At 38.9% G+C, this 27,786-nt stretch overlaps 1 protein-coding gene across 2 annotated transcripts in view; it reads left to right on the forward strand.

Moving 5' to 3' along the window:
• GRID2 (glutamate ionotropic receptor delta type subunit 2) overlaps nucleotides 1-27,786 on the forward strand; it is a 729,516-nt gene that overhangs the window by 468,997 nt on the left and 232,733 nt on the right. The window lies entirely within an intron of this gene.

Below are 27,786 nucleotides of genomic sequence, written 5' to 3' on the forward strand. Positions count from 1 at the left end.
CTGTATGATGTCAGTTCCAAACTTTTCCTATGATTTCCGTAATACTGCTTTTCTAAACTGTCTTCCTCTTTTTGTGATTTATAGCTTTAATAGTAAGTACTTGTGCTGTTAAACTGCTCCTTCCCATTCTCATACTCATGTGGAGCATTACAGAAGCTGATACTGGTCTCGTGAAATCAAGTAACTCTTTCCACTCAGCTTTCTAAGCCTTTTAGAAAAGTGCTTCCCAGCTTGCTTTTACTGCAACTCCTAGGAATTGCTGAATTTAAGTTCTTGGGAATATGGGAACAGACTTTCACAATTGCTTTAAAATGGCAAGGCAACAGAGCTTCTGAGATCCCCTGTCCTTAAAGTATAAACAACCAGCACATGAGGAAATGGGAGAATAAACCCTTTGAAAGTTTTTGTTTGCTAGCCCTTTCTTCAAAATGCTAATAGCTTATAGCTTCTAATAATAGAAGGTCTGATCCTACAAATCGCTGTAAATTCAAACTGCAGACAGTGGGAATTGTTCGCATATACGCTTCACAGCACCTCATTAGCTGGTGTTACAGCAGCTCTGCTATTGCTTATTTAAACTGTCTCCTCTTAGACACTCTCCTGGACATAGTATGTGGGCATTCAGAAGAAAATATTTGCTAATTAATGAGCCAGGGAAGTGAAAGAAATCACTGCTGCTACAGAGGGTTCCTCCTTATTTCTCAGGATAGTAATTTTATAGCTTGCTGGCATTTATGATTCAAACAGTGTACTAAGAAAGAGGTGGGAAAGAATGGGAATTGAGGTGAATTTTCATAAGCATACATTAGAAGCAGAAATTTTGCTGGTCTCTGGAAGTTGCATGACCTATTATTATCCCCATCTTGCAGTTCTGTTTGTTTTCCTGGTGTCTTAAACCAGTTTAGTTTCAATATGGATTGCATCAGCAGCCTTATTAGGAATGCACCAGACGGGCAAATGAGGCTCCAAGGTCATAGAATCATAGAACGTAATCCTAGATCGGTTTAGGTTGGAAGGAATTTTTAAAGATAATCTAGTTTCAGCCCTCTTGCCATGGGCAGAGACACCTTCCACTAGACCAGGTTGCTCTCTTAGAGACCGTAATAAAAATTATAAGTAAATGTTTTAAAGCAAATATGCAGCGTTGTTTAGGGAATGGTTTTGGTTTGTTTTGTTGTGTTTTTTTTTTTTTTTTTGCAGAAAAGGTTATAGTTATGCTGAGATTTTTGACAACAGGTAGTTATCAACATCCTGTCCTTGTCCTTCTCTTCTGCTTAATTTACTGCCAGCTTTAACTTCTATACAAGATGCAAAAATGACATAGTCCCTGCACTGTGACAGCCTTTTAACCTTAAAAATCCAGGTAATATGTAATGCAGGAGATTTAAATCAGTCACCAAGCAGGCTGCACTCTGCAGTGACACGTGTCTGATGCTATTAACTGACCAAAGAGAAAGGAGCTCCTCAGCTGTCATTTTGTGCAACAAATTTGACACATCATCTGGTTCTTGGAAAATACAAACAGTGCCGAGGGAAGGCAGTTGAGTCTGCAGGTTCTCGCTGCCCTAGCACCCTCCCTCTCCTTCGCCCTCCCAAGGGAGGACCGTGTTTCCACAGAGACCCTGTAGCCCACAGACGGACAAAGCCACGCTCTGGGGGTTTTGCACTGTAGGACCAGCAGTGGTTCTGTTTTCACAGACAAAGTAAAAGAAACCATGGATTTGAGAGGAGAGGTGGATCACTGGTACATTTTGTTCTTTTTCCACATTACAGTGCTGCTGGCTAGAGCTTCAAGAGCAGCATTTCTCGGCGCTGATGTTTGAGGGTGGGGTGGAGGGGGTGGTGTCAATTCAATGCTGTTTACAGGAATTGCAAGTAGGTACCCTGGCACAGAACAGTGTTCCAATTGCAACACTGCAAGACTGTCTTAAAATAAATAAATAAAAAAAGAAAAACATTCTTCAGGTATGAGTTTAATGCTGATTTATCTATTTTAATGAGGGGTGACAGATCTTATACTCTGGCTCTTCACACAGTCTGCCAGGTAGCGCTTATGCTGTAATTTTCACAGGGTGAAGAGACTTGCCCTCTGTATATACTTTGTAAAACAAGCCAGAAAAATAATATCTCTGCTCCTCATTTTGTCCTTGTGGGTGTTTTCTTTTTGTAAACCTGAGGCATCAGAGATGTTTCCCTGGCAATGGTGTGTCCCATTTCAAGTAGGATTTTATACAGGTTCTTCACAGTGAGTGAGGCAGCCTGTTGTGGTGATGGGGATTTGGGAACATATCCATTTCTATAAAGAAAGAGGGGGGGAAAAAACTATACCTGAAATATCTTCATTACCAGTGTCTGCACAGCAGACTAATGATCAAGAAAATTGGATGTATTCCATCTCTTGTCTCAGCTGTGAAAGCTGAGGTATAGGGATATACTTGAAAAAGCTCTCGTTTATTCCAGATGGACATACTTATCTATTACTGGGTTCCTGCTTTTGATAGATGCCACTTTTAAATGGCACAATGTCTTTAAGATACAATAGAAATGTGTGGGATTTTATGTATATATGTCTATAACATATATATATACTGAACTGGCCTTGTCAGCTCTTTCATTTACTCTTGACCAATGCAGTCTTTGTCTACTGACCTGCAAGCACCTCTTGTGCAGGGAAAAGAAGTAAAAATTTAACCACAACAACAAAGAATGATTGCTTAGAAATTCCACATAAAGAGTTCTGTAATCTTTTAAACCTGACTCAGTTCTTCTGACTGTTCACCAAAGTAGGACAAGAAAGGAGACACTTTAGGAGGGGGCTTTCTGACAGGTGAACAGACTGGGTTCATGGGCAAGTGTCATTACTGTGGCAGAGCAGCCAGATAGCATCTTCCCTATTTCATAGTTGTCAGTTAGTAGTTTCATAGAAAGACTGGGTCTGTATTTGGAGGTTTAATGAACTGCAGTCAACAGGATGTGTGTATGTAAGGAGTGAATAGGAACTTTCCGCTGGCTGCCAGAAGTGTCCTTTTTGCCACAGAAAAAGGGCTTGTTACAGGCTTTTATCAAGTTGTCGTGAACGCTGGAGCCAAAGCACAACAAATGTTTTCATAACTACTATAGCAAGTAAACTTACAGATCCTTAAGCATTTGAGTTGTACCTGGTATTATTTATATAAGATTTAGGATTCTTAAATAACCTCATAGTTGCCATACGATTATTTCTGTATTTCTGCACTGAATACCAACTATGTGTTTTACATATAATGGGTAGCGTACATTGTAAATTAATATGGACAGCAGGCTCTACAGAATATGGAGCATAATCTATTCCTATCCTGAACTGGAACTATTAATTACGTAAAATAATAATGTCATAGTAACACGTTCAGTGTGTATATATTTTGCAGGAGACAAAAATGAAGGAGAGAAATAAAAATGTGGTTATTGCCTTGACATTTTGTTAATGCAATTTTATTCTGAGCTGGAGTTCAGGAAGAGCACAGCAAGGGAAACTAATAGAAAATGGGAAAGAAAAGAGCAAAGGTTGGAAGGTGCAAGGGGGAGCTTTGATGAGCCACACAATTATGCTCATCTCCTGCATTGAGCTTCCCCTGCTTGCCTGCCTGTTTCTGACAGCATCAGCTCTGAGGTGGGGGGAGAGCATCGCTGCAAGTGGCTAAAGGCATCCACTTAATAAACATCACCATAAGCACAGACATCTACATTTTTGTGCGTGTCACTGTGGACTGTCTAATGGCATTGTTTCGAATAACAAACCTGTGGGAATTATTACATGTGAGTAGATCATGTAAGGGGAGGCCGGTCCTACTCCCTCTTACTTGGTCAGTGTCACAGATGCCACCTATCTTGCTTTCTTATGAGTCTTTGCTTCCTTTGCTCGTATTTGATTTTAGGCTAGCTGAGGAGTGGGGGGGGGGGCACTTGGTCATTTTGTGGGTGTACTGGCTACACATCCAATGTTTTCCAGTTTCCTTATTATAAGTTTAGATGTTTAGTATGCACATGAAGACAAGTGCACATGTTCTTGCATGTAGTTATGGAACTAAGTATGCATTTCATACTAATTAATTTCTTGTTTTGAAGGTAGTTTTTTCTAAGATGCCCTTTGAAAGCATACATGCGAAGATCTCGGCATGGCCATCCTTGATTCAAGTTGTGGGAAATCATACATTTTGGTGTTATGAAACTTTCACTTTGGATATATAAAATTTGTTGTGAAAGTGCAGCATGCTGGTTCTAGCAAAGAAGAGAAGTGTTTAGCAACAGGTAGCCTTGTGATTATAAAAGAGCAACTGGGCCAAGGCAAAAGTCATTTTACATACTTAACGGGGGTTTATTTTAGCCAAGAGGTTTATTTTGGGCCAAGAGGGGTGTCCGTCTTTCTTGTTTTCTCTTCTTGTTTTAAACTGTCAGAACAGTTAAAATAAAACTCCCAAGATAATTTATTCTTATATTTGGATTAACCAACTGCCACAACAATTCAGTGGGGCTATAGAGTATATATGGGACCCTATGTATAACTCATTTTGGCTCAGAGCCCCAGAGACACTTTTGAATAGGATATATGGATGCATGTAAGATTTTTGCTTTTTTGTGCTTCATTCAAATAGTTCTTCGTTCAATTACTTTTTTTTTAGAATTATTCTGACTTTTCTCCATTTCAGCTGCAAGTATGTCATAGAAATTAGATTGGTTAGCATAAAATGCGCCTTTATATACATATCTGCAGAGCTACTTCTTCCCCTGTAGCTCAAAAGTTTTCTCCAAAAGCTGCAAAATTAAGATAGCATAGTTACAATTTTTCCTGGGAAAAGCTCAGTTTCTCAACATTACCTAAAAGCATAACAACTTCAGTCTGTATATCAAGACACTTCTTCAGACATAGTTTTGCAGGATGTGTGTGCGTATTGCCTGTAAGAAGGAATCAGTTTCTGGCAACATATTCATATGCTTTTTTAATGAACATAGTTAGCTTTAATATGTTTGTGTTTAGTTGGTATAACTTAGGTATCTCTCTGCAGCCTTTTCTTTTTTTTTCAGTGCTGGTTAACTACTGGTCCTCGTAAGTGCTCAGGGCTTCTAACATTGAAGCCGTTGCTGTGTGTTCAGCAGTATGCCCCTGTGGATTCTCCTGCAGGGCTAGTCTGAGAAGCAATTTTCATGGTGAAAGAAAACCTAGAAATAAAGCTCTGTTTTTTTCTTATTTTTCAGAGTGCTTTTCAGTAGGTGGAAATATGAGGAGGTAAACCACAAACAGTCCTAAGTTTGATGAAAATAAGTTCTGGGGGCATGACCAGCTAGTTGAACAGTCTTTAATCTCAAAAACACCTAAGAATCAGTTTTCAATAACTGTTGTAATATTCCTAGGTTCGTGCAAAATCACAAATGCTACAAGAATAGTTGTGTCTTCTCAGGGTGTGCTTTAAAACCTTAATTCAGTCAAATCCTGGAAACTGAAAATCAACTACTGTTGAAGAAAACTCTTTTTCAAAACTCTGTGGAATAATTTGAATTTAGTTCCATTTACTGTTTGGTTCAGTCAGACTGCCAGTTTGTTACATGAAAGCATCTTCGTTGCTGTAATTACTTTATACATGTTTTTTAATGAATACAGATTTTAAAGGCAGTGGATTTGTGAAAAGAACCATAATGAAGCATTTTAGTAGAAGAACTGTTAATTGTATGTTCATTGGAATCACTAGTGTTATGTGAAAGTGGTAACTAAACAAGAAATAAATAAAAACCCTCTCTATTGTCCAAAAAGTTAATGGTTTCATCACAAATACTATGTGCAGTGGCTTAGTCTTGGTTAAACTTGCATCTGTAACTCATTCGTATTTGAAATGAAAGTTTTCTCATAAAGTTATTTATAGTTGAGTTGTAGATTCGTTGGTAAAATTTCATGCTTTCTCTAAATTAAAAGGAAAACTGTCTTATTAATGGGAGTGAAATGAGGCTGGCTGTTCTGGTTGATGTGCTAATATGCTGTTAAAAAAAAGAAAAGGAAAAAAGAGCAAGAGAGAATTAATTTCTTGTTATGATAAATTGTTAATTTGAAAGCAAGACAGATTATACCAGTTCCATAATTAACTGTAAATGCTTCACCCCAAGGACTTTTAGTACAGTAACTGATTTAATAGAAAGGATTGAATAACTGCAAGTAAATCAACAGGTCTTAAATTGCTTGTGCCCAAACTTCTGTTTTCCCAAGCATTGCCATGGTACATCACTAATTAATCTTCTCTGAAGGAGAAGGTGTACTCTTGATTTATTTTGTAAGATCTAAAATGGTATATTGATACCGTTAAGGGCTCTGATGCGCAACTTTCTGCAACCCATGGGCTAAGGACTTTGCTTGTTTAAATCAAAATTCACACAGAGCTTCGTATCTCATTGAGAAATGGTTCACAGGGAATATGCTAGTCTATCTGGGGGCTTAATTTCAAGCTATTTGTGGTCACTGTAAGAATGCTGCCTTTTTCACTGTAGCACTTATAGGTGATCTGGTTTAAATACAGCAAGTTTCTATGATTTATGAGTTGGAAGAGGGTGAGGTGGCATATTGTATCAATGCACTGCACTGCAAAAATTTGGTGCTTCAGTAGGAAATTGGATAAATCAAGAAAAACCACAAACCTAATAAAATGAGACATGGGCACATAGGGATGTGTATGCCTCGGACTGATTTCTATACCTTTATTTATTTAAAATAAGCTTGGTAGAGGTTCACTTTTTTTTTTGTTAGTATTTGGTGCATGCTTTACCTACCTTAATTACAGAGCCTGAGATGCTTTAAGAAACTCATTTGTTGTAGTCCCCTCTTTCATTGGTCATTGCATTGGTATTCATCTATGAATGACATCTAAGAAAAGACATGTTAACACAAGAAAGGTGAGTTTCCCTCTATCTTAGTGTGGGAAGATATTCACTGTCACAAAAGCCAGGGCATATAAGAGCCCTTCACACTGAAACTCTGTTGGTTTTGGTTGGTGTTTTGATGGATTTTTTTAATTATTTGCAAAAATAGGGTTGGGTTTTTTTTTTAAGTATCTCTGTATGATTATTTTTCAGAGATGCTTTCTCTCCATTCCCATAAGCAAGTTGCTTCTGCCCCAGTAAATCCCTAATATCATCCTATTATTCTGGGAATGAAGTGGTATCACAGTATCACAGTATGCTAGAGATTGGAAGGGACCTCAATAGATCATGTAGTCCAATCCCCCTGCCGGAGCAGGAACACCTAGATAAGGTTACACAGGAATGTGTCCAGGTGGGTTTTGAATGTCTCCAGGGAAGGAGACCACAACCTCTCTGGGCAGCCTGTTCCAGTGCTCTGTCACCCTCACTGAGAAGTTTCTTCTCAAGTTTAAGTGGAACCTCTTGTGTTCCAGTTTGTACCCATTACCCCTTGTCCTATCATTGTTTGACACTGAGTAGAGCCTGGCTCCATCCTCGTGACACTCCCCCTTTATATATTTATAGACACTAATAAGGTCACCCCTCAGTCTCCTCTTCTCTAAACTATAGAGACCCAGCTCCCTCAGTCTTTCCTCATAAGGGAGATGCTTAATCATCTTCGTTGCCCTGCGCTGGACTCTCTCCAGCAGGTCCCTGTCCTTCTTGAACTGAGGGGCCCAGAACTGGACACAATATTCCAGATGCGGTCTCACCAGGGCAGAGTAGAGGGGAAGGAGGACCTCTCTCGACCTACTAACCACCGCCCTTCTAATACACCCCAGGATGCCATTGGCCTTCTTGGCCACAAGGGCACAATGTTGGCTCATGGTCATCCTGTCGTCCACTAGGACCCCCAGGTCCCTCTCCCCTACACTGCTCTCTAACAGGTCGTTCCCCAACCTATACTGGAACCTGGGGTTGTTCCTGCCCAGATGCAGGACTCTACACTTTCCCTTGTTATATTTCATCAAGTTATTCCCTGCCCAACTCTCCAGCCTATCCAGGTCTCGCTGGATGGCAGCACAGCCTTCTGGCGTGTCAGCCACTCCTCCCAGCTTAGTGTCATCAGCAAACTTGCTGATAGTACACTCAATTCCCTCATCTAAATCGTTGATGAATATATTAAATAATACTGGTCCCAGTACTGACCCTTGAGGCACTCCACTAGTTACAGGTCTCCAACTAGACTCCGCCCCATAGACTACAACTCTCTGGCTTCTCTCCTTCAGCCAGTTCAGTATTAGGCAGCACTGGCAAATAACAGCAATTGGCTGAAAAGTCAGCTTCCAGTGTATGAAGCAAGGTCAAAGATCCTGAGGCTGAAGATGAGGATTTGTTCCTACCTTTAAGATTGAGGGAGCAAACAGACCTTTGGGGGAAGCATTTCCTTGCACCTACTTTCCACAATATAGTATGTATATATATCAAAAAAATACAAAATCTTATCTCATTTAGCTCTTCATAATAAAGTTTAGGTATCTAAGCTCAGCAAGTATAGATTGGCTGACTTCTGCTGACTTAGCTCTTTTTAGGGAGATCAGAAGCTCAGATGGCAAAGCAGTATCTTATCGGACCTGATTTACAGCACAGTACTGTGGAAAATAGGAGTCAATTGTTTAAATGAACATCACGCAGCAGTTTTCCGGGTTATGTAAGGATGAAGGCTGAATCAGTTTATATTGGCTTCATTATCTCACTAGGTGACACAAATCCTTCGCTGCTGAGTTTTGGACACCAACATAAATAATGCACAAAAATAATCTAAGCTCTTTTACTATGATTTTCTGTGCTGTCATAGAAACAGCACCATTTGTTTTAGAATGAATAAAAGCTTCTTAGAATTATCTTTGTCAGGGTTATAATTTGGGATTAAATTTAATGTGGCCATCTATCCTTTTCTGCTGTTTTTATATTGTCTTTGAGAGAAGAGGAAGGTAGAGGGCTGGAAAAAAAAAGGATACAGACTGAAAGATTTGTGTTCCCTTCCTGAGATTGAAATACAATTCAAAATAATCCAAGTAGGTGTAAACTGCAAATGATTCTTCTTTCTCTGAGGCTTTTTGTTGTCTGACGTTCCGTGCTCTACGATTCAATATCCATGGAATTTTCCTGACATTTCCTTTTCTTTAGGAGGGTGTCATTTTTGCTTTATTTTATAGGCCACATTTTAAAAATCAGATATATTTTTTTGGATGTATTCTTTCATATCTGTAGTGGCATTTACTATACACACTGAGTAATAGTATTTCAGTAGTGCCTTTCCAGAACAGGTATCCAGGGTTTGTTGGTGTGCATATTTAATGCAGAGGTAGTGTGATGACTGTGTGTTCATTTTCATCCTCTTCCTTTTTCTTATGGCTTCCTTCATGTTTCCTCCATGCTTACACATCAGAGGTGGTAAAAATCCAGTTAAAGCGCTTAAGTTTACAAAGCTTTCCAGAGTAAAATGTAAAAAATGTGTTACAATTGTATCAATGTTGGTCACTGTGTTACCTGATTGAGTGCTTCTGTAGGTGCATTCATACTAGCACCGCCACATGCTCTAATATAGACAGACCTCAGGCAGTGTTCATACAGCATTAATAAGGTCTGAATGCTACTTATGTGCTCACTTGCACCCACCAGCTCAGATGCAACAGTGCTGGGAAACTGGATATTATTTTTGCTAGTGTGAATGTAGCTAGATAATGCTGCTGCTTGGCTCATATAACTGGTAGGCAGTACATTCTGTGTTACTTTTCATGCAGGAAACTGCTTTCAGAAAATTTAGTCCTTTTTTTAAAAAATTTTTTTCCACCTCACCATTATTATAATTTGTTTGTAGTAATGTGTTTTCTAGCTGAGTCTAGGACCAGAATCCCATTGAGGACAAAAATGTATTAAAAATTAATAAAAACTATTCCCTCTTATGCTATGTTCCATGAACCTGTTGTAGCACATTTCACAATTCTTCAATATGTTCTACCCCTGGAAAGGAGGGTGCAGCTGTACGTTTTCCCTCTTCTTTGCCGTTTATATGTGCCCTGATCAGGAAGGGAATGATTGCGACAACATCTGAAGTGAGTGCAGTGGACCTAGCACCCCTATGTAGACCCTTTTTGAGTGGCAGTTGCAAGTGGTGTAAAGCCCAGGCTCCATGCCTCAGTGTGAAAGAGCACCCATAGCTAATATGCAGCAGAACTGGTGCACGTTCTCCATGCCTGCATGCATGCACCAAAACATATCGGCAAAGCACTGCCCCGTCTCTGTCTCAAGCGCAACAGATGGGAACTTGTTGCATATGAAATATGGGCTTGTTTATAAGATCATGGAGTGACACCTTACTGTGATTTTAATTTGCCCCTAGGACCAGAGAAAGAGCAGGGGAAAAAAAAAAAGAAAAAAAAAAGTTACCATGATATTTTTACTTGTAGTACTTAGACTTACAGGTCTGATTAACATAGCATTATGTTTTCAGTGCCTCTATGTCCCCGAATAAGTATGCACTTGCAAAAAAATCATCATCAGGTTTCAAGGAGCACACATCCATAAACTGAACAAAGCGTCAGAGACCACCGAAAGAGGTAGTCTCTGCATTTTTTTCCCACTAGGAGATGACAAATACATTTGTATTTTAAAAGCCTTTTAAACAACTGAAACAGCTGTGGGTGGCTGTGGGGAGTCTTGGTGCATGTATAAGGGTATGCTACAAATGGAGTGGGTGCTGGAACGTAATGAAAAGCCTGGTGCCTCCAAAAAAAGGCTTTGTGCTTATAACAAGAAATACTCCAAGACGACAACCCTATTTTAGTTGAATTAGGTGAAGAAGTATGACTCTTCATTCCTTTCCCCATATCCCTCCTTACACTGAACCAAAGCAGGAGTTCTTGTCATGCTACTTCTAATCCTGGCTACTCTCAGATCAAATTTGATTTTGGGGTTGGAATGAAATATGCAGAACTGTATCTTCCAAGTTTTCTGTTGCATTTGTAAAGTAAAGGCAAATATTATAATCCTTGCTTCAAAATGTCAATGTATAATCATAAGAACAGTGATAACTTCTTGCTAGGAGGAGTATCTCATTTGTTTCAGTTATTGCTCTGTCATGTGCCAGAATGCTATTGTTAGATATCATACAAGTGCAAAACGGTAGTGATAAAAATATCTTTTATTGCCATAAATGTAAAACAAAAAACAAAGAAACAAAAAGTCATCTATTGCTATTGTAATGTACACTCAGGAAGATTCATATTTTGACAGAAATATGATGCTGCTCTGCTTTTATCTTCTTTTGCTCAAGGGAGAGTGAAATAGATACATAGCAAGCAATTGTGATAGCCTCTCTTCCATTTTGGAGACGTTATCATGTGCAGAGGGTCAGGGATCAAAGTCTGAATCTTCTTCTGTGGAAGAAATTTTCTGTGATGTTTATGAGGAAAACTTTCTGTGTTCCAGGAAAGGGTTGGTTTGGGAAAGAAATTTAGGGACTGGATTGTAATTCATGTCAAGGACATTTTCACATGTACAAAGATACATTTCTGATCCCTCAGAAAAAGCTGACAACATCTAGGATGAGACAAGATGTGGTGCATGCATATATGTATATATGAATTGTGTGTGGTAGGACAAGAGGAAAATAAGCTTGTTTTGTTCAGTTGGCACAATGTTAGGTTTTCAGATAGCTGTAGTTTGTAGCCTATGTTGCAAGCATCAAACATAACAGTAATGAAGTTTTGTAACATGCTACCAGAACACCAGTGCAGAAAATGATCTGAACTTGAATTTCTCATGGTTCCTTAGAGCTTTTGTCTCTCACTGAGCTTTAATCCATATCTGTCACTCATGAACATGCATACCTATAAAAAGTCCATCCCTTCTCCAAATTTGTTTGATTGCAGCTATATTACTTTTCTTTCTCTTTTTTTTTAAATAATCATCTTGATTCCTCTAGATATTATTCTTAGTGTGCACATAAGAAAAATTTCATAAAAAGTCATGCAGAAAGGCACCACCTATGCAAGTGGCAAGAAGTGGGAGCAAGTGTGTCACAGCATCCCTTGCTGCTCTTGCTCTAACAGCCAGGGAGAAGGCTCAGTAGGGGAGCAGCAGCCAAAAATGCTGAAAAAAGAGGTGAGGAATACCCAGAATAAAGCAATAAAATACCCAGCAAAGGCTCTGCTAGTGTAGTTTTCCTCTGCCTCTGAAATCTTTGTTCTCATCCTGATAGTGCTTCAGTGATGGAGATCAAACGTGGCATTGGCAGATGAGAAAGCATGGTGACTCAAGGCAGAGATCTGGGGCTGACAAGGACATAAGTTCCATCCTTAGAGTAGGCAGTGCCATTCATCACATAGAGGGAATATGACATCTCTGAAAGCAGCTGTAGAAATGCATTCAGATGCAGTTAGTTAGCAGTGTCTGAGCAGTTATGTTTAATTGCACTGCAGTGTTCAGTGGTCATGTTTGCTTCTTGCGTGCATTTGAGGTTCCTGTATGGGGAAAGAATGGGGGACATCCTGTTCCTGACTCAGCTTCGAGAAATGGCTCAGGAAGTTGTGTGAAATTTGACACAGCTCTACCTGGCAGTGGCAGCCTGTAAGTAAGTTGGGATTTGATTGCACTTGAGAGGGGTCATAATTACACTCACACATTCAGAATTTTCTTATGTGAGCAGCAAACTTCACTGTAATTTATTTCTTCATGACAGATGTGTATTTCTCCTATTTCCTGCATCACGCCAAATAATGACCTTCCTAAAATGTTGTGATTTTATCTATTTTTTCCTTTACTTTCTCCCTTTCTTCCTTTTTCTTCTTTTTCTTGCTTTTTATTCTTCTAAGTGGCTCAGCTTTGCACTCTATATACATGCGGGCCTACTTCTGATGTACTTGCTCCCAGCTGAAAGTAAGTCTTATAGCCAACTTGGTTTTCCTATCAATCAGTTTGGAGAGAATAATGTTCTATCTTGTTCATCATTCTTGTGTAAAGCTCGGCTATCACTTCAAGGATTGTCTGGCTATTGGTTCTGTCAGTTTGCTTCTATCACTGTCCAAAAGCAAAGACCATGTGGCCATAATATTAATAGTCGAAATAGGAGAGATATATCGCTGCTCTGGTTCAGGTTAGTCAAAAAGGATGATTGAAAGAACGCTACAAAAATGCAGTGCTTAAAGGTAAAAAGATGTTTGACAGTACTAGTGGGAAAAAGAAATGTGATTCTAGAAAAATTATGACATTCTGTAATGTGCCTTTCATAATTTACATCAAGGTACCTGTGCCTGTAATCTCTTATACATATGAATTATTTTCCTCATATGAATAATTTCAACTAATTACACTGACTTTAGAGAGACTGTTACCATAAGAATGAGCCAAGTTACTGATGTTTATCCAACTAAACTAAGCAAATAAACAAACAAACAAAAAAATGTGTTTAGCCTCCTTTTCAAGAAAAACATACAGTTGGAATCTGGGCTTAGACTTGGATGGTCTTCAGTATTTGTTTTTGCAAAAGTTAGAAAGGTCTTCATTTTTTTTTTATAGCTCATTTGGCTAAGGCTATCATCACTTTCACAAACTTAAAATGCAGAACTAATTGTATTTTTAACAAAGTGCATGCTGCTTTTCCTTTTCTGGAATGCACAAATCCTGTTAAAGTTCTCCCACCCTTTTCACTTTTCTCCATCACATCTTTCCAATTTATTTTTAAGAGATGGTAGCAAGGATCTAATTTAAGCCTCTTTGTTCAGTGAGCAAAAAGAAATGGGTAGCTGTTCCACAATGAAAATTTGAGATACAGTTCTTAGCAAGTTAATCTCTATAAATTATTAAAGAACTGTATGGAATGGCTCAAATTACACTATATATGCTAAATGCTGATACTTTTCTGGTTTTCTTATGATTGCAGTCTTTGCCTCTTCTAGAATACTTTTGCGTTTCCTTTTCAGTACCTTAGAGCAGAAGTGGTTTCGAATATCTACCCATACTTGATGGCTAGAAAGTTTCATCTTCTGTAAAGGAATAAGTGCCAGTTGTGCTATTCTTTCACTGATAAAAGTTCTTTCTGTTCTTTTAGGATCTGACCCATATTAGAGCTGAGCTACTGCCCCAGCCACAGCTGTCTTTCAGGTGTGCCTGAGTCTGCAGTTCTGGCATGTTTGTATCCCCAGTATCTGTCCCTCAGAAAAACAGATGCTTCTTGAATGCTTTGGATCAAGATGCAATTACTTTCAAACCAATATCAAACAACAATGAAAAAAAAAAGCACATCTTTTCTTTTAGGGGCTGGAATAGAATTTAACCGGTATCAGTTTCACTGAGTTGTTGTACTTATGTTAGCTTAACCATTAGCAGCTATAGGAACATGGTAATACACAGAGTACTTTGTATTCACCTTGAACCTTATTTTCCTAATAACTTCTAATGTTATATATGAAAGATTTCAGATCTAAGGTATACAAAAAGATTTCTGGCCAGCAGTTTCTTGGAAATAAGCTGAAGCTGAACTGTGTTGCATGTTCGGACACTCAACATGGTAGGACAGACATTGCTTCTCATAAATATGTTACGGTAATATTAGAAATATTTAAATTCTGACTTAGGCTCATGCAGTTGACTGGTTGAAAGTAGGGTAATACCAGAATTTCCCAAAATATAGTGGTACTTTATTAGGAGAATTTAGAACCATTATGGAAAAAGCTGCTGTTTCTATCCATGTCCTCTCTAAGACTCAGTGAGTCCTGATGCAGATCTGGGCTTGTGATGCATTTAGACCTTTAGTAAAAGTGATCCATTTTATTCATCTGTTGTGAAGCACAAAAACCAAAATGGCTGATGGGCTTCACATTTGATATTGCAATTTGGTGGTCAGAATATTTTCAATATGTATAGAATAGATTTTTGTCTTGCTACACTTGCTTTTGAAAGGATTTTTTTTTCATAGGGAGCTTCAAGGCTGCAACCAACTAGAACTCTATTAAACTGCTCTTGATTCTTGAACTCCTATTACCAGAAATAATGCTTTCAGCCTGCATACTTGGAGAGAAACTGAATGCTAAGTTTATGTGCAAGTCAGAAATACAGGCTATTTTGCTTGAACCGCTGCCACTGTTGTTCTCTACAGATACGTGAAGTGACAGGAGAGGCACCAGCATAAAGGCGAAGAGCAAAAAAAAGAGCTGATGGCTTTAGTGATATTTTGTCACTTGAATGATTACTTTTGTTAATAACACCTGTGATAGGAAAATTAAATCCTTTATTTCAATTACGTCAGTTTGATGCTTGGCAAAAAAAATGTTTTTAAGGTGGGGAGGGAAGAAAAAGAAAGAGCAGCACAGTTATCTTCTGTTCTGTATGATATTTAACATTTTCCATGCTACACATTCAGACTAGATGTGTTAGGTTTTCTAACACATGCAGAAGGATTTGAAACCTTATTTCCCTATCACTAATAAAATAAACAACATTCTGCCAATATAATCAGGGATGGATTTTCAAGGCACTCACATTTAAAAACCTGAATGGAATGGGCAAGTTTTCAAAAGCACTCAGCATCCTGTAGCCCCTACAGGGGGGGCTACATTTGAGGAAAATCTGGCCAATTTACGGATGCAGAGCTATTCAGAGGGTCTGGCCCTAAAATATTCCCTTTATACTCTTGGAAAAAGAAAGTGAACTAAGCTTTGCATTTTCAATTTGAAGATATAAAACCATCCTACATGTTTAGTAGTTCTTAGAATTTTTCAGAACTTTAAAAACAGTAGCACCCATACCAAGTAACAGAAAGCATCCACAAAACTCAGGTTAAAGGAATTTTTAATGGAAATTGGCTGCTCTTAAGAAAACTGCTGTTTTGTCTTAGGTTTTTTTGTTTGCTTACTTTTAAACAGTGTATTTTTTCACACTATCAAATCGCTTTCTGACACAGTTACCCTGTTCTTGTATTGCTTGTATTGCTATTCTCCACCTCTTTCCTTCAAGTTCTTCCTTAAACCCCATATTTTTCACCCTTTTCCTGACAGTGGTTTCCATCCTAATTAACTATTCTTCTTCTCATTTAAACTATTGGAAAGCAAGAGTAACTGCACTACAATCTGTAGAATTACTCAGGTGTAAAATCAGTTATGGATGAGAAGGGCAAGGTTATTTAAAATACTACCCTTACATGATTCCTTTACATGTTTCATTTGGATCAATGTCCTTTTGCTGAGCTGTCAACCCATACTAATGCATACTGGGAAGGAATCTTGTTCCTCACAAGTGTATTTTTCTTTACTCTTAACCGTTCACTGCTTACTAAAGAGATAATTTTATCTGGTTAATCATGCTTCCCAATTAGAAACATTATATATATATTTCCAAATTGGCAACGGGTTTAAAGAAATAGTAAATATGAATTTGCATATTTTATATGAGATACAGAAAGAGCAAATGTTGAAAATATGACAGATACCATTTTATCATCTGTATTTTTTTTCCTGCAGCCTCCAAAGCTCTCTTCAGTTGAAGCCTAATTACCTAAAACATACATTAAGAATGATCCATTGTCAAACTGACATTCCTTTTTTCTTTACAATTTAAAGCCTAAAGGTAATGGCTGTTTGAGTGTCTCATGTCATGTTAACAGGTTGAAAGATTTCTTCCTATTAGTAAGGCTTGGCAGAAACCTGTTGCTGCCCATCAAGTATGCAAAGGGTTAAATGTAGGAATTGAACTTCTAATTCTGCTTAGAAAAATAACTTATGAATAAGAGCAGAATAAATATAAATCTATGGAAAACCTTCATTAAACCTCATCTTTCCCTGTTGAAAAATTCTCTTCTTGGTGGAGCTGCTTACAGAAAAGTCAAAATCAGCAAGGCAATTATTTTTCCTCTGTTGCAGGTCTTGTCAACAGCCTTCACTCTACAGTGGATTCTCTGAAAGGTTAACTCCTGAACGTGTTCAAGTGTGGGAGATAGCAAAGTGTTTAAAAAAATAGCACGGCTGGGAAAAATCTCTGACTCCAGCTCTTAATTCATACAGAGGAGGAAATTTTGAGACTTCAGCATAGATTTAGGCTTCTTTGGTTTGATTCTTCACAATCAGTGATGATGACAACAAGTTTGATTGAAAGCCTATGTACAAACCCAAATACTCAAAGTTTTCTGCTTGGATTTCAAACTTCCAAACGGAATTCAGCTTTAAAAAAAAGAAACCCAAGCAAACAAAAAAAAAACCAGCAAAATGTCAGCAAAGGAAAACAACCACCACTACCACCACAACAACAGAAAAACAAATTGTCAACAAAAAACCAACCACCAAAACAAAACAAAAAACAGATAAAGATCAGGAGATCATCAGGTATCAATTTAGTACTATCGCTATGAATAAAATCTACTTAAGAAAGCAATGTACAGGTAATTGTACAACAGTAATGAATCTGAATTTCTGAGTTTACTTGAGGGGTTTGAATGACTTTGTACTTTGAAATAAGCAGTTTCTAAGTGCATACGTTATTGTTCATACTTATACTACATTATAGTTACATTATGTGTTATATATGTTTTCATAGAATCTTAGAATAGTTAGGGTAGGAAAGGACCTTAGGATCATCTAGTTCCAACCTCCCTGCCATGGGCAGGGACACCTTCCACTAAACCATGTCACCCAAGGCTCTGTCCAGTCTGGACTTGAACACCGCCAGGGATGGAGCATTCACAGCTTCCCTGGGCAACCCATTCCAGTGCCTCACCACCCTAACAGTAAAGAACTTCTTCCTTATATCCAATCTAAACTTTCCCTGTTTAAATTTGAACATTCCTTCCCTCCAGCGTATCAACCGAACCACACAGCTTGGTGTCAGCAGCAAACTTGCGCATTCAATCCCACTGTCCATGTCAGCTATGAAGATGTTAAACAAGACCGGTCCCAACACCGATCCCTGAGGAACACCACTCATTACTGTTCTCCAGCCGGACATTGAGCCATTGACCACAACTCTTTGTGTGTGGCCATCCAGCCAGTTCTTTATCCACCGAGTGGTCCATCCATCAAATTGATGTCTCTCCAATTTAGAGACAAGGATGTCATGTGGGACAGTGTTGAACGCTTTACACAAGTCCAGGTAGATGACATCAACTGCTCTACCCCTGTCCATCAGTTCTGTAGCCCCATCATAGAAGGCCACCAAATTGGCCAGGCAGGATTTCCCCTTAGTGAAGCCCTGCTGGCTGTCACCAAGCACCTTGTTGATTTTCATGTGCCTTAGCATGTCTTCCAGGAGAATCTGCTCCAAGATTTTGCCAGGCACAGAGATGAGACTGACTGGTCTGTAATTCCCCGGGTCATCCATTTTCCCCTTCTTGACAATGGGGGTTATATTTCCCTTTTTCCAGTCATTGGGAACTTCACCTGACTGCCATGATTTTTCAAATATGATGGCTAGCGGCTTAGCAACTTCATTTGCCAGCTCCTTTAGGACCCGCAGATGGAGTTCATCAGGTCCCATAGACTTTTGCACGTTCAGGTTCTTAAGATGGTCTCAAACCAGATCCTCTCCTGCAGTGGGCCTAGGGTCTTCATTCTCACAGTCCCCACATCTGCCTTCCAAGTCTTGGGTGGTTTGGTCAGCGCCTTTGCCAGTGAAGACTGAGGCAAAGAAGTCATTCAGAACCTCAGCCTTCTCCAAATCCTGTGTAGCCAGTTCTCCTGAGAGCTTCCTGAGGGGGCCCACGTTACCTCTAGTCTGTCTTTTATTTGCAATGTACGTATAGAATCCCTTCCTGTTATCCTTAACATCCCTAGCCAAGTTTAATTCTAACTGGGCCTTAGCTTTCCTAACCTGGTCCCTACCTTCCTGGACAATATCCCTGATTTCTTCCCAGGCCGCCTGTCCTTGCTTCTACGCTTTATAAGCCTCTTTTTTTCCCTCAAAGTTTCCTCAGGAGCTTGTTATCCATCCAAGGAGGTCTCCTGGCCCTCCTGCTGCACTTCCTTCTAGTTGGGATGCAACACTCCTGAGCCTGTAGCAGGTGATCCTTGAATATCAACCAACAGTTTTGGGCACCCCTGCCCTCTAGGGCTGTATCCCATGGAACCTTCCTAAGCAGGTTCCTGAAGAGGCCAGAGTCTGCTCTCTTGAAGTCCAGGGCAGTGAGCTTGCTGCACACTCTTCTCACTGTCCTGAGGATCTCAAACTCAACCATCTCATGATTGCTACAACCAAGGCTGCCCTGGAGCATCACATATCCAGCCAGCCCTTCCCTGTTGGTCAAGCACGGCACCTCTCCTTGTTGGCTTCTCTATTACTTGCAGAGGGAAATTATCTTCCACACAATTGAGGAACCTCCTGGATTGCTTGTGCCGGGCCGTACTGTCCCTCCAATAGCTATCAAGGTGGTTGAAGTCCCCCATGAGGACATATATATATATATATATATATATGTTATAGTTACATTATATGTTATGGTACATCATGTTATAGCACATTATTTTCATTGAGAATAGTATTCTTTTGTTTCCTAGCAACTCTCTTCCAGTGCAGCAGTGTAATATGCTCATGGTCCTGAGGTGAAGCCAAGTAGTTTCAGAGCAGATCTGTGGTGGGGTTTTGGTTTTGGTTTGGGTCTTTTTATTTTTTCAGAATGGATATTAGAAATACTTTCTAAAAGATAATTGGATTATAAATCAAAAAATAAATTTGGAAATAGCAGAAAAGTGACTCTAAGAACAGAATAATCCTTAAAATGAAAGATGCTTAAATTATTTATTGGTATTGTTTTAACATTATTATTATTGTTTTAAACCTATAGTCTACTGGCTGACCTCAGAGGAAGATGTATGGCTTCAGGGTCCTATAAAATAAATACATTAGCTTTTCTCAATAATGAAGGAAATGAAAAATTCAAAAGGGACATTTCTACCAGACAGAACATTTTTTGGGTGTTTTATCCTCAGTACAAGCCTATGGTCATACTCACTGAAGTATTAATGCTGTGTTTATTCACTTTTATTTAACATTTAACCGTTTACTTGTTTTCTTTAGCATGGGGCTGATTTCTTTACTTGAACTGCCTCAATCTCTTACAGTCTTAGGGCAAGGGAGATGAAGTCTTCCCTGGAGCTTTACTTGTTTCAGATATAATTAGAATGGCAAGCCAACTCAATATAAAACTAATTATTTAGGGGAATAACAGAATTCTTTTGTTTAAAATCACCTTTTGAAATAAATCTGAAAAAAGGGAAAACTGATCAGTACTTCAACTATTTCTTTTTCAAGAAATGCTCTCTATGAGACAAGCAAATGAAGCCATGTCAGTCATTTCATCTGTCCTTAGGAGGAACCTAGAAAACATCTTTCCCCCCAAGTGCTATAGAAGCGTGCTTTTATTGTTGGTAACTAGATGACTAGTGGCCTAGGGATTTTTCTGTCAGGTTTCACCCAATGTATTCAGCTTTTTGTTTAGAAGGAACTTGAGGGAAAGGAATGACAGAAAGAGACAATTCTCCATAAGAATAAAAATAGGTACTGCCATGCGTGGTCTTTTTCCCTCTCAAGAGTCAAAATGGATAGAGATTAAAATTAGATTCCAAAAATATTGCCTTCAGTGAAGAGAGATTTTTATGAGCTTTAGTTTCTGGTGTGCAAGAATGAGCTTTATAAATCAGCAACTGATTTCCCTACTGAGAAGCTCAAAGGCTAAGAGCAGAGACACAGAAGAGGTCTTGCTGTGGCACCAGCAGGAAGAAATGGTGTAGATACCCTGACAAAATGGTGATGATTTAGTGAACTAGCAGCTAGAAATAAAAAACAAGGGGGAAGGGGAGGAAGAAAGAGAGGCGGGCATGGGCAGAAGTAGACACACACAATTAAAAACTTGGAGACAAGCTCAGGATTTCCATGCACGGGTCCTGCAGTGCTTGTTTAGCTCAGTATGACATACTAAATAGCATTTAGCCCAGCGCAACATACTCAAGAATTTACCTTTCCAAACTTAAAGTTAGTTAAGGTAGCCTTCAGTTTATCCCCTAACATTCTTACTACTACCCATACAATAGCTATTTAATAGTCTAACTTTTCATATTTTGCTTTGCTTGAGAAGCTGTCAGTACTACACAAGACTGCTCTAGGTACCCAAACTAGTCAAATCGCATCTCTTCAGTTAAAGAAAATGTTAAGAAATGGCATCTGACTTCTATTTGTTTTATAGTTTGATGGTTGGCATTTGTTTTGTTTTGTTTGCGAGGGGAAGGGGTTCTGTCTCACATATATGTACAGGAAGCCTGGTTTTTATCATATCTTAGTGATCAGCAAATTTCTTTGTCCCTGGAAGAGAAAGTTAGGTTGAGTTATATATTCAGCTATAAAACAGCAGTGGTGACTCCAAGAGGTTGGTCTGGGAAAAGACATCATCAACAAATCTAGTGCTATTGGAACAAAGTAATTTACCAGTCTTCCAGCTGGAAGAGTGGAGTTCAGATTAGAAGACCACATAAATGGGGCATATTGTAGACAGAGGATGTTTAAAAGAGGTTAGCATGGAGTTTGTGTCCCAGCTGAACTCTGGGTAAAGCTAACTTTCTGAATCACTTTCTAAATTATGTCAATACTAGCCATTTCCAAAGCAAAGGATTATACAATGCCATCTGTTGGCTTTTGTGGGAAGAAGACCTCATCAAATGGTGATGGTCCAGCAGAAAGAGGTTCATAGTCACTACCACAGGAAGGCCAGCCAAGGCAGCTGGGTGGCTTGTTGTAAAGCAGTCCCAGCTGTAGCAAACATAAAACTGGAACCCAGGAGCTCTCCCCTATGTAGCAGATACTTGAGATGGCCAGATTTTGTGTGGATCTTTTTATGCATGCAACGTTACTGCTCATTAGATGTTTGCAAGACTTGTCTGACTTGTTGCACGTGTGTGGAGATTAATTTTGCAAATGCAGAAGTTTCCTTTGTAAGGGTTCTGATCTCTGTCTTGTAGGTTGGCCCACACCTGTGGGTCCATATGTATGAGAAAGAAGGCATGTAGAGAACCTTTTATATCATTTTCCATTAATTTATATGCCCTTTTGGTTGGGAAACTGTTTTTCTTGCCTGCTTATTATTGCACAGATGAAAAGCTTGCATTCTGGCACTACTGTTGGTTTATTTGTTTGTCTTGCATTTATCCCATTCAAAGGTTAAAATGTAGAATGTTGAAATAGTTGTGATAAATTGCCAGGCTCTTCCAAAGATTCAGAAGTTCTGGAGTTACTGCCAGTGACAGATGGTTTGTCCTTGCTCATCACTTGTCTCCTTGACAGCATTTTTTTTTTCTCTCTGCAAAATCTCCTTTGGTGTGTAGTTGAATTCTTTAAAAAAAGAGAATTATTTTCTGCTTCATCCATGTTCTTGCTCATCAGTTCAATAGCATCTGTGTTTGACTAAGCGGAACACCTTCCTCATGAAGCAGAAGTTTCATTTACTTTTAGGGTGTTAGGAGAACTGCTGGAGTTTGACATGAACACATTTCTGAAGTTACAAAGATGTTAAGAATGGTCTTTTATATCTGTTGCTGTGGATTTCTATGATGGCGTATGAATGGCACTGCGTACTCAACGGGCTGAATCATTTGCTGCAAGACTTATGCAACCAATGACACAATGTTTTCAAATACTCCGATGTGAACTCTGAGCAGTGGTTGAGTGGATAGAGAGTGAATTTCTTTTTCAGTCTTTCTGCAGTTTTATGAAGTCTATTTGAGAACTGGCCTGCTAACTTGCTGCTTTGATTCTTAGTACTGGAGAATTACATGATATCACATTAAAAACAGCTAAATGCTAACAGCCTAGAGATGAGAAAATGCTGAATTCAGAAAAAAAGTTGTTCTCTGAAGTTGTTAGCTATATTGGCTGTCCTCTGCTTATTCTTTGACACCAATTTAGTTGTGTAAGACAGGAATGTTTGCGTTGCTATGGGCATTAAACTGCAAGATGCAAGCTCCCCTGTTCACAATCGCATTCATCTGGTTACGTATATTCCTGCACAGTGAAGGTAATCAATGGCACAACAGAAATGCCATCTCAAGAGCATAAATGTATATTTTTAGTATTGTTTCAAATATTTACTGTTTCAGAAAAAAAAAAAACAGCCTGAACTGCACAACAGTTGATACGGGATTCATAAGTTTTTGCTTCTTTTAAGTAGTTCTAGCGTGATTCATCACAATTAAGAAAGCAAAATATATTTGGAAGCACAAAAACAGACATTTTGGCTTGCTCAAAAAATGTTTCAGTGTCTTATTTCCAAAGATGGCTGTAAGAGAATACCTGAGGGAGAGCAGATACGTTTAGCTTGAGAGAGCTTTCTGCATTGAATATAGCTTTGTGTGTTTAGTAACCCACAGCTGAATTCTTGTACGATTTCCCCTAGAGGAAGTGTGAAGAGGATTTGTCAAGTATGTGAATGGTTTTCTTTGTTTTGGGAAGGGTCAACTACCCTCAATTTAATATCTCAAGGATTTTGGTGTTTGAATGCACGCTCATTTTTCTCAGTTTTAGCTTAAGAGATGAGCTGTCTGAGCAATACGTTTACCTGCCTTCTATCTTATATGAAAATTTCCAATCTGTCCCTTGCCTTTCAGGAGCACACAGAGCTGCTTCCTGTTGCAGGGCCAGCAGAACCAGTAGATGAATCTGAAACTTGCTTTGTATTCACGTGCTTTGGGTCTTGAAGCCCCTACTTCCTACACACCCCCATCAAATTGCTTTACTGCTTCTAATGTACAGGCTATCAGATTCTTTTCATTACTACCCTTATGCCTTTGCAAGCATTATTTTGTACATTCATTATTCCCTGGCACAGATCAGAAGTTCATGCCAGCTCACTTGATATGCCTGTAAATGTGAATTTCAACTAGAAAAAGATTGTCACTCACATAACTAATACGTGTTTTAACTTTCTGATCATATTAGTCATAGAAACTTTCTACACAACTGTATTATATATTTTTATTGAAGCTGTGTTACATTCATTTTTAGGTTATGATCCATTTTAGGCAGAACCAGCAGTGTTCTTTTGTGGTTGGTTTTGGTTTTTTTTTCTTTACTTTAATCATCTTGTTTGCTGTCATCCCTTCCAAGTGAATATGCAGTGGCTTTTTTAAGTAAACAAAACAGCAGATTCAGTAGGCAGACAAGGGCATTGGGGAGTATTGTGTCATGTAAAGGCTTACTATGTCTAAGTAATGACTGCTTTACTGACGAATAATTGGATCTAGGCTGTGTCGCTGCTGGCTTTAGGTATTTTTATATGTTTATGTATTTGGACTGATATTCTCAAACCTGTAAACTCATGCTTAATAACTGCTGATCAAGAGTATCTTCTGACTGTAAGATTATGCATATGATTACTGTTAGTGTTTGAAGAAAACTTTAGGATTGAATGACCTTTTCCTTTGCAAGCATCAAAAGCGAAGGTTTACATAGCATTGTAATTATTTCCTGTAAAACAGTGTAGGTGTCTGTGCATTCTTTTGCCCTGAAAATCATAGAAAGTACAATTGGAAAACATCATGAGCCTATTAATGATGATAATAATAGTATAAGCAATTAATGCAGACATAGAGTGTGCACTGCCTAACTTCAGTGTCACTTACAATGGACAATGTAGGCCATACAGGGAGAAGAGATGTTCAGAAGTGAGGGAACTGAGATGGAGCACCATGATCCTGTTGAAATGGACAGCTTTTTTAAGAGTGCTATCAGTGGGGCTAGGATTTCATCAAGTAAGACCAAACTACCTAAGGGTGAAAAGATGGCCTTGAAATCTAAATCTAATGATGAGTCCCGCTTTAGATATAGATCTATATTTCATCAAATAAAATAAAATGTGAAAATTTGCAAAACCCCTAGCAACTTTCTCAGGGCATCATTTGTCATCTTTTTAAGCAACCACTGTCAATAGTAACACAAGCTTTGGATGGACAGACTAAGGAAAATGCCAGAAAGCAGCTTTTTTCAGGCAGACTGAAAGAGAAAGTGAATTCTTAAACCAGGGGCTATTCCTGGCCCACCTAAACTTAGAATATCTTAATTTGAATGTCTCTGAGTGCATTACAAGTTCATCTCAATTAGATATAAGCTTTTTGAAAATGGCTTTAGTATCAACTAGATTCATGAATGCATAAACTTTAATGTATAAAACATGATCTTTCTGCTGAGGAGTTTCAAGTGAAGCTAAAAAATAAATGCATTTTGTTTTATTGTTTGCAAGTTGTGAATAAATCCGTCACAGGTAGCCTGACATGTTTGAAATCAAGAGTGACTTGTGAGACCAGTAAGCTCTTTTCACAGTCTGGCTGAAGCAGTGTATGAGTTTGACACTTAGAACCCTGCTCCTTTAAAAAAAGCCTTGTTTGATTGAAATTTGAGAGCCTGAACAAGGAAGATACACAGAACCAAGTATTTCTAAAGAAGCTAAATTAACTGAAACCAAAGTTTTAATGGAAGATAAAGTGCATTAAATGTGATCAGCTGAAACTTCAGACACAAAGAAGAAGTCTTTTACTCTGTTATTTAAAAAAAAAAACAAAACAGAAAATGTGAATTTTCATTTTGTCGATTCCTTCATTCTGAAGTTTATGTTGACTGCCATTCTGAAACAAGGAAAGAGCTTAGGAACGCTTTGTGGAAAATAATTATCTTTGTCATTCCCCTAACACCACTAGAAGCCTTGACTCTGAGGGCATCCCTCTGGCAGGCTGCCTTGGAGCCACAGGAATCTTAGGAGACCTCATCTTGAGCAAAAGTAGTTAAGGCAGGGCAAGTATTGCTAGTGGGACATCTTGGAGCCAGAAGTTAGGAAGGACTAGGCTGCTAGGAACCTGACAAGAAGCCAGAAAATATGTCAGATGTTCTGTTTTGGGAGGGGTTTTGAAGTTTGCTTTTGTTTTATTGTGTTTTAATTCTGATTGCTTTCAGCAGAAATGTATGTAGATTGACTGACAGAATTGTCTGCTTCATTATCATATGGAAAATTTAAATGGCTTCCCTTGTGTTGTAGATGGGATAAACTTCCTATGCTTGGGAACTTTATATAAGCAGCAAATGCTTCCCTGAGAACTTTGTTACTATCCAGTCCATTTTTAAACTTTCTGGGTTCCTGAATGTGTTTGTCTTCCAACTGGCTTGATATGAGACATCTGATTAGAAGAGCCATGCTCCAGTTTAACCATCCTGGCTGAGCCTTTTGTAATGCCTCTCATTACTTACTCAGTGATCTTACTCAGAAACTTACTCAGTTTCTGTCCTTTTCTATATGTACAGTATGGACACCAGTTTCTCCAGATCAGAGTTTCCAATCTTGCCTATCATTCTACTGAATAAGCAGTGACCCCCAATTTTAATTGCCTCTCAATTAATAAAGAAGGTTATCAGTACGGGATCTTTTGCTGCTCTTAAGATTTGTGGTCAGATAAATTGTTTTCCTTTGGACATGTGTCCTGGGTTCAGCAGTAGCAGACATTTTTATCCTTCTTAGTAGCTGGTGCAGTGCTGTGGTTTTGACTTTCAGCCTGGGAACAGTGCTGATAACACCAATGGTTTTTAGTTGTTGCTAAGTAATGTTTACTCCAATCAAGGACTTTCTGAGTCTTATGCTCTGACAGGGAGGAGGCAAAGCCAGGAGGAAGCAGAGACAGGACACCTGACCCAGACTAGCCAAAGGGGTATTCCATACTGCAGCACGTCATGCCCAGTATATAAACTGGGGGCAGTTACCCACAAGGGGTAGATCACTGCTCTAGTAGGGCTGGGTATCGATCAGCAGGTGGTGAGCGGTTGTATTCTCTCCCCTTGTTATTTCGCTTATCATTATTATTACTGGTGGTAGCAGTAGTGATTTGTGTTATACCTTAGTTACTGGACTGTTCTTACCTCAGCCCGTGGGAGTTACATTCTTTCAATTCTCCTCCCCATCCCTCTGGGATGCAGGTGGGGGAGTGAGCGAGTGGCTGCGTGGTTCTGAATTACTGCCTGGGCTTAAACCACGACAACATGGCACAATATAAATTGCAATCACCCTTGGAAACTGCTGTTCGTGTTGGTCAACATTAGAAGCCAAATATGACTGCTGTGCAATGGTCCAAGTAATAACACTCAGCCCTAGTCCTCTATTTTACTTTAAAACATTGTAAGTCCCAAACCTTTTTTCAATTTTTCATTTTTTTATGTGTGGGATTCAATGCACTTTTAAGAGTCCAGTACTTTTGAATTGTGACTCAAGGTGAACATGGTGATTATACAAATAAAACAGGATTAATTTGGGTTTAAAACTATTTCAAGGTCAATGATAATTTAATTTAATTTAAAAAAAAGAAAAAAAAAGTAAAGGTGTCCAGCTTTCCCTGTAGTCTTTCTCTGGCCTCCTTCCTGTCGATGATTTCTTTCCTAGCTAATGAAAGCAGACCAAATGTATTTTTCCCTGCTTACTGTTTCCACGGTGAAGGTGAATCAAACATGACTCGCCACAAAACCGTAGTGGATTCAAGGAGGGAAAGAATAGGGCTGAGTGAAAGATGAGTTAGGAAGTACACTTTAAGTCCAGCATGGAGACAACCCCTGGAAATAATTTTCAGCAAAGGAAAGATCATGTGTGGGAGGAGGATTAGAGGCCCTCTGTGCATGGATCCTGTGGAAGGTGGTCATTCATCATTCCTGTGAAAGCCCTCTTTTTCAAGAGGACCCTTTCCTCCCAGCAGTTTTGCATTTCTGTGAACCCTACCATTTATGGCGTGGGTTTATTTGGGTTGGGTTTTTTAATTCTCAGGCTTTGAGGGTAGCTATACACTGAAAACACCTTAGGGGCATGAACTA

The sequence above is a fragment of the Pezoporus flaviventris genome, unplaced genomic scaffold, assembly GCF_033815535.1.
Source record: "Pezoporus flaviventris isolate CSIRO_AGI_PZ_B2104156 unplaced genomic scaffold, CSIRO_AGI_Pfla_v1 ptg000002l, whole genome shotgun sequence".
Lineage (NCBI taxonomy): Eukaryota > Metazoa > Chordata > Aves > Psittaciformes > Psittacidae > Pezoporus > Pezoporus flaviventris.